The sequence below is a fragment of the Oncorhynchus nerka genome, unplaced genomic scaffold (genome assembly GCF_034236695.1).
Source record: "Oncorhynchus nerka isolate Pitt River unplaced genomic scaffold, Oner_Uvic_2.0 unplaced_scaffold_2588, whole genome shotgun sequence".
Lineage (NCBI taxonomy): Eukaryota > Metazoa > Chordata > Actinopteri > Salmoniformes > Salmonidae > Oncorhynchus > Oncorhynchus nerka.
Genome location: NW_027038710.1, coordinates 1 through 15591, shown reverse-complemented (window position 1 = coordinate 15591; position 15591 = coordinate 1). Strand labels below are relative to the sequence as shown.

General features: G+C 44.1%; 1 pseudogene; it reads right to left on the bottom strand.

Annotated features, from left to right (window-relative positions):
• Positions 1–2433: 2433 nt before the first annotated feature.
• On the bottom strand, positions 2434–12600 carry LOC115126320 (phosphatidylinositol N-acetylglucosaminyltransferase subunit Q-like; annotated as a pseudogene).
• Positions 12601–15591: the final 2991 nt, after the last annotated feature.

The window sequence follows — 15591 nt, the reverse complement described above, 5'->3', positions numbered from 1 at the left end:
ATTCAAATCAACTGGGCCTTTATTATTATGAAAGGGACATTGGGGATACGGACCACATAACCCTAGTCAAAAAGTAGTGCACTACTTAGTCTATAGCGTTCCATTTGAGACATATCCCCGGACATTTAGATACGTTGTACATTCAACAACTTCAGTAGTAGTCAACACTCAACACAAATCAAATGCAATCAAACATGACAAACTACGGTCCTGATTTAGAATCAATTGTTTTCTTATTTCTTCCATTATGGCACAACAACAACAAAAATCAGTCTATGAAATTAAAAGGAGAATAAAAAATAGGTTCTAAGAAGATAAACCAGGATAATACCAGGTTGTTATTGTAAAAATAAAGGCTCTCAATAAAGTTGAGAAATTCCTTTTTGTATTTCAGAATTCCCAGATGGAGGATTCCTGATTTCCTGCTTCTTCCTCCAGATTCAGGGAATATTCTAACCAGGATTTCTGAAGGAAAACCTGGGAATTTGGGGAAAGTTAGGAGAATCTTTCAAACGTAATGCTAAATAAAAAGGTTAAATAAATACAGTACTTCTATACTTCTAGTACTTCTCTGGCAGTTAGATACTGTACTGAATACAGTACTTCTATACTTCTAGTACTTCTCTGGCAGTTAGATACTGTACTGAATACAGTACTTCTATACTTCTAGTACTTCTCTGGCAGTTAGATACTGTACTGAATACAGTACTCTATACTTCTAGTACTTCTCTGGCAGTTAGATACTGTACTGTAGGTCTTGCAGTTAGGTAGGTTCAGAGTTAGGTTTTAGGGGAAATGGCACATTACCAGAGTAAAAATGACCTAGAGTACTAACCTAAGAATAAATACGGAATGTTTTCAATGAAAATAAATGCATTGACATAATCTCCTACACATTAGTCGGAATGTATAAACAATCAATTCATCCTAAAAATGTGAATGTTTTATTTGAATCTTATAATATAAAATACATCTGAGTTAAATAAGACTAGGAGTAATTAGTGCAGTAGATGCTTTAGACAGCATCAAATGGCACCCTATTCCCTACATAGTGCACTACTTTTGACCAGGGCCCCATAGAGCTCTGGTCAAAAGTAGTGCACTATGAAGGGAATAGGTGCCAGCAGCCCTAAATACCTGATTTAAAAGGAGACACACACACCTCCTTTACAAGTTCTCATCAGCAGCACCAACATTCTCACACTAACATCCTCTCCCACCACCCCTCCCCTCCTCTCATCAACCTTGGTGTTCTTGTCTGTCCCCCTATCCCCCCTTCTCTATTCTGTCTCTCCCCCTATCCCTCCCCCTTCTCTATTCTGTCTCTCCCCCCTATCCCTCCCCTTCTCTATTCTCTCTCCCCTATACCTCCCCTTCTCTATTCTGTCTCTCCCCTATCCCTCCCCTTCTCTATTCTGTCTCTCCCCCTATCCCTCCCCTTCTCTATTCTGTCTCTCCCCCTATCCCTCCCCTTCTCTATTCTGTCTCTCCCCTATCCCTCCCCCTTCTCTATTCTGTCTCTCCCCTATCCCTCCCCCTTCTTATTCTGTCTCTCCCCTATCCCTCCCCCTTCTCTATTCTGTCTCTCCCCTATCCCTCCTTCTCTATTCTGTCTCTCCCCTATCCCTCCCCCTTCTCTATTCTCGGTCTCTCCCCTTCTCTATTCTGTCTCTCCCCTATCCCTCCCCCTTCTCTATTCTCGGTCCCTCCCCTGGTCTCAGTTGATCTTGGTGGTGTCTCCAGGGGTAGATGAGTTCTCCCAGAAACAGCCCCCCCCTAGTCTATCAGTCTTGTGTCTCTCCCCCTGGTCCTAGTCTATCTTGGTAGTCTTGTGTCTCTAGGGGTAGATGAGTTCTCCCAGAAACAGCCCCTGGTCCTAGTCTATCTTGGTAGTCTTGTGTCTCTAGGGGTAGATGAGTTCTCCCAGAAACAGCCCCCATCTCTCTCTCCCCTGGTCCTAGTCTATTTTGGTAGTCTTGTGTCTCTAGGGGTAGATGAGTTCTCCCAGAAACAGCCCCCCCATCTCTCTCTCCCCTGGTCCTAGTCTATCTTGGTAGTCTTGTGTCTCTAGGGGTAGATTAGTTCTCCCAGAAACAGCCCCCCATCTCTCTCTCCCTGGTCCTAGTCTATCTTGGTAGTCTTGTGTCTCTAGGGGTAGATGAGTTCTCCCAGAAACAGCCCCCATCTCTCTCTCCCCTGGTCCTAGTCTATCTTGGTAGTCTTGTGTCTCTAGGGTAGATGAGTTCTCCCAGAACAGCCCCCCCATCTCTCTCTCTCCCTGGTCCTAGTCTATCTTGGTAGTCTTGTGTCTCTAGAGGTAGATGAGTTCTCCCAGAAACAGCCCCCCATCTCTCTCCCCTGGTCCTAGTCTATCTTGGTAGTCTTGTGTCTCCAGGGTAGATGAGATTCTCCCAGAAACAGCCCCCATCTCTCTCCCCTGGTCCTAGTCTATCTTGGTAGTCTTGTGTCTCCAGGGGTAGATGAGTTCTCCCAGGAACAGCTTCTTGCAGAGGGCCAGCCAGGAGTCTTTAGGGTAGCAGCTGTAGGTGGGGTCCTGTAGGTCTGAACCACACTGCTCACCTTCAGAGGGTTAATCTGAGAGAGAGACAGAGAGGGAGACATAAACATGTCTAGGTTTATCTAGGAGAAAACTGTGAATGACACATGTGTAGGGTATGTCTATGTGGTTGTGGTTTTGGTTTTTACAGGAATAAATCACTTAAACTTATTCCCACAAAAAGCCAAACGCTGTCGTCAAAGAAGATCAGAATTGAAATAAGTCGTATACTTTTGTATCCTCGATGATTCTTAATCAAATGCATCATTTTGTGTGGATCTGGTTTTATATGATTAAATAAACTAAAAGACGGAACGAAAAGACAATGTATGTTATGTGAAAATTAAATGAAAGAAAAAGAGAGGAGAGAAAGAGAGACAAGAGAGAGAAAGAAGAGAGAAGAGAAATAAACAAAGAGGAGAAAGAGAGAGAGAAGAGTGAGAGATGTCTTACATCCATCATGAGATGTAGAGGTGTTCCTGGTTCCTCACAGAGCACTCTGAACTTCACCCCTCTGTAGAGAACACACACATCTCAGTCAAACACAGAACATCACAGCCCAGCACAGTCTCCTCCTCATTCAACCAGGTCTCTCTTAAAAATAGAGACTAACCTGGTTAAATAAAAGGAATATAGAAACCACAGTATAGAACATTTTTAAAAACATTTTATAAAGTTGGTTTTGTAACATAAACTGGACATTTTATATTTTTGACTGACATTATGATTGTTTCATATCGGCAAAGTAGTTAAAACGCTGTCACTTCCTCAAAGTGTTAAAGTACATTTCCTTCTACACAGTTAGACATGTTGGCAGAGACGGTCCCTCCCACCTGCCAGTCTGTAGGATCTGAAGAGTCGGAGGCCCATGGCGAACAGAGGGAAGGAGTTGATGAAGTCAACACTGAGGTGGAGAACTCCCTGGAACATTACTACCACAAGGCGGAGCTAGACAGAGAGAGAGAGAGAGAGAGACAGAGGGAAGGAGTTGATGAAGTCAACACTGAGGTTGAGAACTCCCTGGAACATTACTACCACAAGGCGGAGCTAGAGAGAGAGAGCGAGAGAGAGATAGAGAGATAGAGAGAGATAGAAACAGAGCAAGAGAGAGAGAGAGAGCGAGAGAGAGATAGAGAGACAGAGAGAGACACACACAGACAGAGAGACAGAGAGACAGACAGACAGACAGACAGACAGACAGAGTAAGGGGTCAAAGATTAGACACTTTATTGTTCATTGGTTAGAAGGAGAATGTGTTTTGTTCCTTTCCCAACACCCCCAGACACACGTGGGAGAGGCCCAGGGTCAGCCGCAGGACAGCGCCCATGGATGGAGGGGGATGAAAGTGCTGTGTGTTCTCACCAGTAAACACTAGGTAGTATAGAGCTGTGGTTGGCAGGAGGAACAGACAGACAGACATGGATGGAGAGGGGATGAAAGTGCCTGTGTGTGTTCTCACCAGGGTAAACACTAGGTAGTATAGAGCTGTGGTTGGCAGGAGGAACAGACAGACAGACATGGATGGAGAGGGGATGAAAGTGCCTGTGTGTGTGTTCTCACCAGGGTAAACACTAGGTAGTATAGAGCTGTGGTTGGCAGGAGGAACAGACAGACAGACATGGATGGAGAGGGGGATTAAAGTGCCTGTGTGTGTTCTCACCAGGGTAAACACTAGGTAGTATAGAGCTGTGGTTGGCAGGAGGAACAGACAGACAGACATGGATGGAGAGGGATGAAAGTGCCTGTGTGTGTGTTCTCACCAGGGTAAACACTAGTAGTATAGAGCTGTGGTTGGCAGGAGGAACAGACAGACAGACATGGATGGAGAGGGGATTAAAGTGCCTCTGTGTGTGTTCTCACCAGGGTAAACACTAGGTAGTATAGAGCTGTGGTTGGCAGGAGGAACAGCAGGATGGTGAAGAGTAACGTCCCGATGAACAACTAGAAAACAACACACACATTAGTTCACTGTAACAAATACACACACACTTTAGTTCACTGTAACAAATATACACACTTTAGTTCACTGTAACAAATATACACAATTTAGTTCACTGTAACAAATATACACACATTAGTTCACTGTAACAAATGTGTGTAATAGGTGTGTGTAACTACCTGGTCCAGGTCATAAGAGCAGGAGTCTACTCTCTGTCTGAGGACATTCCATTTCTTCCCCCTGAACAGCCTCCACAGAGAGGACAGACCATATACTGTCATACAGTACAGCCTGGAGAGAGAGAGAGGAGTAGAGAGAGGAGGAGGGGAGGGGAGAGAGGAGGGGAGAGAGAGAGACAGAGAGATAGAGAGGAGGAGGGGGAGAGAGAGAAGGTAGGAGGGGAGGAGAGAGAGGAGGAGAGAGAGAGAGAGAGAGAGATAGAGAGGAGGAGGGGAGAGAGAGAGACAGAGATAGAGAGGAGGGGGAGAGAGAGGAGGTAGGAGGAGGAGGGGAGAGAGAGAGGAGGAGAGAGAGAGAGAGGGAGAGAGATAGATAGAGAGAGGAGGGGGAGAGAGGAGAGGAGGAGAGGGAGAGAGAGAGAGAGAGGGGGAGAGAGAGAGAGGGGAGAGAGAGATGGTGAGAGGAAAGGGAGGTAGGGGGAAGAGGGGTAGGAGAGGGAAAAGAGCAGGAGGAAGAGTGGAGGGGAGATGGGGTAGGAGAGGGAGGAGGGGAATGAGGGATGGGGGAGACGAAAGGGAAAGGAGGAGGAGGGGGAAGAGCAGGGCGGTGAGGGGAGGGGATAGAGAAAGGATGGAGAGAGATGAGGGGAAAGGGGAAGAGGTATAGAGAGGAGAGATGGACAGGGGAGAGAGAGGGAGGATGGAGGGTGAGAGAAGGAAGATATTTTTAGCCTTCATACACATTTAATAAGTCTGTAAATGACATGCTGAGCTCCTCACACATCAATTAGTAAAAAGGGAAAGAGGTAACACGTCACCATGATGTTCACAGGGCTGAGAGGTACAGAGCTTTCACAATGTATTCAGACCCCTTGACTTTTTTCCACATTTTTGTTACATTACAGCCTTAAAAACATTTTTCCCCCTCAATCTACACACAACATCCCATAATTGTTTTAAAAATGTAAACATTTTCAGGGGAGGTCCCCGGACCCCTGCCAGATGGGGCACCCCAACTTAATACATAGTCAGGAGCCCATGAATAGACCAACAGGTGTGACTGATGATTGAAGCAGGTGTTCAACATGGGCTTTGCTTCACAGAAAGCAGCAGTTGATTTACTCCATTGCCAACACTTTAAATCACATCAGTAGACCAATATCCTTCAGTATCATGACATTACCTTTATAGCCTTCAATCTGTTTGTTTTTTATCATATTCTGACCAGAATAAGGCTCTACTACTTATTGTTCCTGCAGTGAGGTACTCAACATCTTCATCGAATGTTTGCTAATTTACCTGAAGAGAATCGCTAACAATCAGTAGTAGCCTACCAGTATGCACATTAGGAGTAAATTAACAGCTCTCTCAATGATGCAATTCGGTTTCGTTCACCTAAAATATCCGCTTGTTCGCAACCCCACCCCCCATCACTAGGCTACACTGACGAGTCACCTTAGCTGCAGTGGGTCGTGTTTTACATCGCGACGTGTCTCATTACGTCGCACGTCATCTTCACGGCGTTTTGCTCCGCCACGAACGGACAAGTCAAGTGTAGTGTTTGTAACGCAAGATTGAGGAGAGCCTATCTCGTCAGGGATCGTATTTATTTTGGAAGAATATGACATTTTAATAAAAATATTTAAAAACAAGGATAAATATCAGTTTCAGCTGATAATAAACGTGTTCTTGACGAACTGGCTGGATTGAAGAGGACGCAAAAAGTTTGAAAAAAATCCGTCTTTCAACGGAACCTTCAACCGCAAAGGGGCGTTGCCTTTCCACTTCGATGAGCACGCCCCGATGGATGACATCCGGCGCAACGTTGAGGCTTTAGGAAGAAGAAGATGAAAATATGTGGTCATTCTTACTCTCATGGCGTGTTAACCTGCCAAACTACACTGAAGACTCCAATGTCTATATCCCAAATGGGACCCTATCCTCTCCCTAGTGCACATCTTCTGACTAGAGCTCATAGGGTATTCCCTTTACAGTACTAAGGTCAAACGTGGTGCACTTTTTTGGGAGGCATCGTGACGGTGCTGGTCTCTTCTCACCTGGCTCCATAGACGTAGAAACAGTAGATGTGGAAGGTGAGCAGGGGCGGATGTCAGAGAGCAGGGAGAGAGGGCAAAGGTCAAGCCCAGGCAGGCAGACAGACCCACGTACCACAGAATCATCTCAATGAATGGAGACATCAGGTGAATGTAGCCTGCAGAGAGAGGAGGAGGACGGGCATGGGTGTTTGTGTCTGTGGAGGAGGGGCATGAGTGGGTGTGTGTGTGGAGGAGGGCCATGGGTGGGTGTGTGTGTGGAGGAGGAGGCCATGGATGTTTGTGTGTGTGGAGGAGGAGGGGCCATGGATGTTTGTGTCTGTGGAGGAGGGCCATGGGTGTTTGTCTGTGGGAGGAGGGGCATGGGTGTGTGTGTGTGTGTGAGAGGAGGGGCATGGGTGTTTGTCTGTGGAGGAGGGCCATGGGTGTGTGTGTGGAGGAGGGGCATGGGTGTTTTCTCAGTGTGTGGAGGAGGGGCATGGCAAGCTTGTGTGTGTGGAGGAGGGCCATGGTGTGTGTGTGTGTGTGTGTGGAGGAGGGCCATGGGTGTGTGTGTGGAGGAGGGCCATGGGTGTGTGTGTGTGTGTGTGGAGGAGGCCATGGGTGTGTGTGTGTGTGTGGAGGAGGGCCATGGGTGTGTGTGTGTGTGTGTGGAGGAGGGCCATGGGTGTGTGTGTGTGTGTGTGGAGGAGGGCCATGGGTGTGTGTGTGTGTGGAGGAGGGCCATAGGTGTGTGTGTGTGTGTGGAGGAGGGGCATGGGTGTGTGTGTGTGTGTGGAGGAGGGCCATGGGTGTTGTGTGTGTGGAGGAGGGCCATGGGTGTTTGTGTCTGTGGAGGAGGGGCATGGGTGTGTGTGTGTGGAGTGAGGGGCATGGGTGTGTGTGTGTCTGTGGAGGAGGGCATGGGTGTTTGTGTGTGTGGAGGAGGGGCATGGGTGTGTGTGTGTGTGACACACTGATCCACAGGTGTATATGGTAGAGGAAGAATCGTCCTAACACCTGGTCTAGAGCCCGGTTCATCTTCAGACCAGCTGGAGCTCCCATCAGCCACTGCAACAGCTCCTCCAGCTCTTTAGCTACATGCTAACAACAAAACACACAACAATGAATCAGATTACATGGAGAGGAGGACCTGACCCTAGATCATAATGAATATGATTATAATGAGAGGAGGGCCTGATCCTAGATCATAATGAATATGATTATAATGGACAGGAGGACCTGACCCTAGATCATAATGAATATGATTATAATGGACAGGAGGACCTGACCTAGATCATAATGAATATGATTATAATGGAGAGGAGGGCCTGATCCTAGATCATAATGAACATGATTATAATGGAGAGGAGGGCCCGATCCTAGATCCAGGAGGACCTGACCCTAGATCATAATGAATATGATTATAATGGAGAGGAGGGCCTGATCCTAGATCATAATGAACATGATTATAATGGAGAGGAGGGCCTGATCCTAGATCATAATGAATATGATTATAATGGAGAGGAGGACCTGACCCTAGATCATAATGAATATGATTATAATGGAGAGGAGGGCCTGATCCTAGATCATAATGAACATGATTATAATGGAGAGGAGGGCCTGATCCTTCAATGAATATGATTATAATGGACAGGAGGACCTGATCCTAGATCATAATGAACATGATTATAATGGAGAGGAGGGCCTGATCCTAGATCATAATGAACATGATTATAATGGAGAGGAGGGCCTGATCCTAGATCATAATGAACATGATTATAATGGAGAGGAGGGCCTGATCCTAGATCATAATGAACATGATTATAATGGAGAGGAGGGCCTGATCCTAGATCATAATGAACATAATTATAATGGACAGGAGGGACGTGGGGCCGTATGTATCAGCTCCCCTCGGTCCATGTTATCTTATTCCTTGTGATCTAAAAGGCTAAACTGATCCTAGATCATAATGAATATGATTATAATGGACAGGAGGACCTGACCCTAGATCATAATGAATATGATTATAATGGACAGGAGGACCTGACCCTAGATCATAATGAATATGATTATAATGGACAGGAGGACCTGATCCTAGATCATAATGAACATGATTATAATGGACAGGAGGGACGTGGGGCCGTATGTATCAGCTCCCCTCGGTCCATGTTATCTTATTCCTTGTGATCTAAAAGGCTAAACTGATCCTAGATCAGCACACATACTCAGAGATAAAGATTATTGAGGGGGATATTCTAGGGGATATTGGGTTTGATATTGAGGGGGTTATTCTAGGGGGATATTGAGGGGGTTATTCTAGGGGATATTGGGTTGGATATTGGGGGTTATTCTAGGGGATATTGAGGGGGTTATTCTAGGGGATATTGGGTTGGATATTGAGGGGGTTATTCTAGGGGATATTGGGTTGATATTGAGGGGGTTATTCTAGGGGATATTGGGGTTGGATATTGAGGGGGTTATTCTAGGGGATATTGGGTTGGATATTGAGGGGGATATTCTAGGGGATATTGGGTTGATATTGAGGGGTTATTCTAGGGGGATATTCTAGGGGGATATTGGGTTGGATATTGAGGGGATATTCTAGGGGGATATTGGGTTGCTGATATTGAGGGGGTTATTCTAGGGGGGATATTGGGTTGGATATTGAGGGGGTTATTCTAGGGGGATATTCTAGGGGATATTGGGTTGGATATTGAGGGGGTTATTCTAGGGGATATTGGGTTGGATATTGAGGGGGTTATTCTAGGGGATATTCTAGGGGATATTGGGTTGATATTGAGGGGTTATTCTAGGGGATATTGGGTTGATATTGAGGGGGGATATTCTAGGGGATATTCTAGGGATATTGGGTTGATATTGAGGGGGTTATTCTAGGTGATATTCAAGGGGGATATTGGGTTGGATATTGAGGGGGTTATTCTAGGGGATATTGGGTTGATATTGAGGGGGTTATTCTAGGGGTTATTCTAGGGGATATTGGGTTTTGGATATTGAGGGGGGTTATTCTAGGGGATATTCTAGGGGGATATTGGGTTGGATATTGAGGGGTTATTCTAATTGGGTTGGATATTGAGGGGTTATTCTAGTATTCTAGGGGATATTGGGTTGATATTGAGGGGATATTGAGGGGGATATTGGTTGATATTGGGGGATATTGAGGGGATATTGAGGGGGATAGCGAGGGGATATTTCGTAGGGCAAAAACGACCCTGAACCTCTTGATAATGAGGCAACGTGATTTCATTTGAAGCTCATCGTCACCAATGTGAGTTTTACGGAGGTGGTAATGTAACTAGAGTCAACTGAGCAATACAGAAATAGTCACCTCTCGATACTGAACGTTGTTGAAGACATTTTTATTTTAAAGATAATCTCTCTGACAGATTATAAATGAGGTTTAAAGGTAATTGTTGTACATTGCTTTTGCACTGGGGAAATGTTGTCCATGATGTCTTACGTCAGCAGCAGGTACCAGTGTGTTGGCCAGTTTGCCTATACGGTTCTCTCTATACATCCACGATACCAGCAGCAGGCCCAGAGACACATCCACAAAGAACGACACAAAGATATTGGCTTTCCTGTGTGGAGAGAAAAGAGAGAGTCACTACTTTTGACCCGAGGTCAATAGGGCTCTGGTCAAATGCACTGCACTATAACAGGGAATAGTGTGCGATTTGAGACGCAATGGGGTGAGTTAGATACCATCTTGTAGCCAGTCTGCCACATGGCTGTGTGTGTGTGTGTGTGTGTGTGGTCTCTACCTCATGAAGTGGTTGTGTGCGGTGGCTCTGGTAGGAGAGCAGACTGTCTGAAGGTGTCTGCCCTGTAGCTCAGCTGACACACGTAGACAACTTACTGAGATGAACCCTCATCGGGTACACATTCAATATCCTGAGACAGACAGACACATTCAATATCCTGGAGAGACAGACAGACACATTCAATATCCTGAGACAGACAGACACATTCAATATCCTGGAGACAGACAGACATTCAATATCCTGAGACAGACAGACACATTCAATATCCTGGGACAGACATCCAATATCCTGGAGACAGACAGACACATTCAGCATCCTGGAGAGACAGACACATTCAATATCCTGAGACAGACAGACATGTTTCAATATCCTGAGACAGACAGACACATTCAATATCCTGGAGACAGACAGACACATTCAATATCCTGGGGAGACAGACAGACACATTCAATATCCTGAGACAGACAGACAGACATATTCAATATCCTGAGACAGACAGACAGACACATTCAATATCCTGGGAGACAGACAGACAGACACATTAATATCCATGGAGACAGACACATTCAATATATCCTGGGAGACAGACAGATCCTGGGGAGACAGACAGACACATTCAATATCCTGGGGAGACAGACAGACACATTCAATATCCTGGGGGTGACAGACAGACACATCAATATCCTGGGGAGACAGACAGACAGACACATTCAATATCCTGGAGACAGACAGACACATTCAATATCCTGAGACAGACAGACAGACACATTCAATATCCTGAGACAGACAGACAGACAGACAGACAGACAGACACATTCAATATCCTGGAGACAGACAGACAGACACACATTCAATATCCTGGGGACAGAGACACACAGAGACAGACAGACACATTCAATATCCTGGGGAGACAGACAGACAGACACATTCAATATCCTGGGAGACAGACAGACATATTCAATATCCTGGGAGACAGACAGACACATGCAAAACCCTGGGAGACAGACAGACAGACAGATGAACACATTCAATATCCTGGGAGACAGAGACAGACAGACACACTATTCTAGGGGGATATTGACAGACAGACAGACACACTATTCTAGGGGGATATTCTAGGGGGATATTGACAGACAGACAGATGAACTGGGTCAGTGTCTCTTGGCACATAAAGAGTTGCAACTGGGAGTACAGGATCCATACAGTATCCAGTTACAGAGACAGTAGCAGACAGACACTGACACACCCCTTTACCTGACTCAGGTCCACAGTGTTATCCAGGTGGTTACCTGCTACTACAGAGACAGGTACTGACACACACCCCTACCTGCTACTACAGAGGCTGGTCCACAGTGTTAGTATCCAGGTGGTTAGCAGACAGACAGGTACTGACACACCCCTTACCTGCTACTACAGAGGCTGGTCCACAGTGTTAGCATCCAGGTGGTTAGCAGACAGACAGGTACTGACACACACCCCTTACCTGCTACTACAGAGGCTGGTCCACAGTGTTAGTATCCAGGTGGTTAGCAGACAGACAGGTACTGACACACCCCTTACCTGCTACTACAGAGGCTGGTCCACAGTGTTAGCATCCAGGTGGTTAGCAGACAGACAGGTACTGACACACACCCCTTACCTGCTACTACAGAGAGGCTGGTCCACAGTCCACAGTGTTAGTATCCAGGTGGTTAGCAGACAGACAGGTACTGACACACCCCTTACCTGCTACTACAGAGGCTGGTCCACAGTGTTAGCATCCAGGTGGTTAGCAGACAGACAGGTACTGACACACCCCTTACCTGCTACTACAGAGGCTGGTCCACAGTGTTAGCATCCAGGTGGTTAGCAGACAGACAGGTACTGACACACCCTTACCTGCTACTACAGAGGCTGGTCCACAGTGTTAGCATCCAGGTGGTTAGCAGACAGAGCGGTGTCGAGGCCTGTTTCATCAGTTCTACTATAATGGATCCCTCCCGTCCCTCTGATTGCCAGTGGGTCATCTTCACTGGACCGTCATCATACTTATCCAGGAAGAACAGCGGCTCACTCTGACACACTGTCCCAAACACCTGCAGCAGACAACAACAATTACAGACAACACCTGCAGCAACAACAATTACATACAACACCTGCAGCAGACAACAACAATTACAGACAACACCTGCAGCAACAACAATTACATACAACACCTGCAGCAACAACAACAATTACAGACAACACCTGCAGCAACAACAACAACAATTACAGACAACACCTGCAGCAACAACAATTACAGACAACACCTGCAGCAACAACAACAATTACAGACAACACCTGCAGCAGACAACAACAATTACAGACAACATGCAACAACAACAACAATTACAGACAACACCTGCAGCAACAACAACAATTACAGACAACAGACAACACCTGCAGCAGCAACAACAACAATTACAGACAACACCTGACAACAGCAGCAACAACAACAATTACAGACAACACCTGCAACAACAACAACAACAACATTACAACAACACCTGCAGACAAACCTGCAGCAGCAACAACAATTACAGACAACACCTGCAGCAGCAGCAACAACAACAACAATTACAGACAACACCTGCAGCAGCAGCAACAACAACAACAATTACAGACAACACCTGCAGCAACAACAACAATTACAGACAACACCTGCAGCAACAACAACAATTACAGACAACACCTGCAGCAACAGCAGCAACAACAATTACAGACAACACCTGCAGCAGCAACAATTACAGACAACACCTGCAGCAACAGCAACAATTACAGACAACACCTGCAGCAACAACAACAATTACAGACAACACCTGCAGCAACAGCAGCAGACAACACCTGCAGCAACAGCAACAATTACAGACAACACCTGCAGCAGCAGCAGCAACAACAATTACAGACAACACCTGCAGCAGCAGCAACAATTACAGACAACACCTGCAGCAACAACAACAACAATTACAGACAACACCTGCAGCAGCAACAACAACAATTACAGACAACACCTGCAGCAACAACAACAACAACAACAATTACAGACAACACCTGCAGCAGCAACAACAACAATTACAGACAACACCTGCAGCAGCAACAACAACAACAATTACAGACAACACCTGCAGCAGCAACAACAACAACAATTACAGACAACACCTGCAGCAACAACAACAACAACAATTACAGACAACACCTGCAGCAGCAACAACAACAATTACAGACAACACCTGCAGCAACAACAACAACAATTACAGACAACACCTGCAGCAGCAACAACAATTACAGACAACACCCTGCAGCAGCAACAAACAATTACAGACAACACCTGCAGCAACAACAACAATTACAGACAACACCTGCAGCAACAACAACAATTACAGACAACACCCAGCAACAACAACAACAACTACAGACAACACCTGCAGCAACAACAACAACAATTACAGACAACACCTGCAGCAACAAACAAAACAATTACAGACAACACCCGCAGCAACAACAACAATTACAGACAACACCTGCAGCAACAACAACAACAATTATAGACAACACCTGCAGCAACAACAACAATTACAGACAACACCTGCAGCAACAATTACAGACAACACCTGCGGCAGCAGCAAATAAATAATTACAGACAACACCTTATAAATAACAACAATTACAGACAACACCTGCAGGCAGACAACATACAGTGTATTACAACAACAACAGACAACAATAAATAGACAACATATATGTATTATAACAACAACAGACAAATACATATGTATTACAACAACAGACAACAACAACAACAGACAATACATATGTATTACAACAACAACAGACAACTAACAAATAACAGACAACACATATGTGATTACAACAATAAAGATTAACAACAACAGACAAACACATATGTATTACAACAACAGACAACACATATGTATAACAACAACAACAGACAACAACAACAGATCAACAACAAACACATATGTATTACAACAACAACAGACAACACATATGTATTACAAACAACAGACAACAATAAAACAGATAACACATATGTATTACAACAACAGACAACAAACAACAACAGACAACAACAACAGACAACATATGTATAACAACAACAGACAACACATATGTATAACAACAACAACAACAGACAAATACATATGCATTATAACCACAACAACAATTACAGACAACACATATGTATTATAACAACAAACAATTACAGATAATAACAACAGACAAATAAACAAATAGACAACACATATGTATTACAACAACAGACAACAACAACAACAGACAACACATATGTATAACAACAACAACAACAGACAACACATATGTATTATAACAACAATAAACAGACAAACACATATGTATTATAAACAACAAACAACAACAGACAACACATATGTGGTAACAACAATAAATAGATAAATACATATGTATTATAACAACAAACAACAACAGACAATACATATGTATTATAACAACAATAATAACAGACAACACATATGTATTATAACAATAACAACAACAGACAACATATGTATAATAAATAACAACAATAGACAAATATATAGTGTATTATAACAACAATAAATAAATAGACAAATACATATGTATTATAATAACAATAATGAATAGGCAAATACATATGTATAACAACAACAAATAACAGACAACACATATGTATAACAACAATAACAACAGACAACACATATGTATTATAACAACAACAATAAAATAGACAACACATATACATTATATTAACAACAACAACAGGCAACACATATGTATAACAACAACAACAACAGACAACACATATGTATAACAACAACAACAACAGACAACACATATGTATTATAACAACAACAACAATTACAGACAACACATATGTATTATAACAACAACAACAACAACAGACAACACATATGTATTATAACAACAACAGACAACACATATGTATTATAACAACAACAATTACAGACAACACATATGTATTATAACAACAACAACAACAGACAACACATATGTATTATAACAACAACAACAACAATTACAGACAACACATATGTAT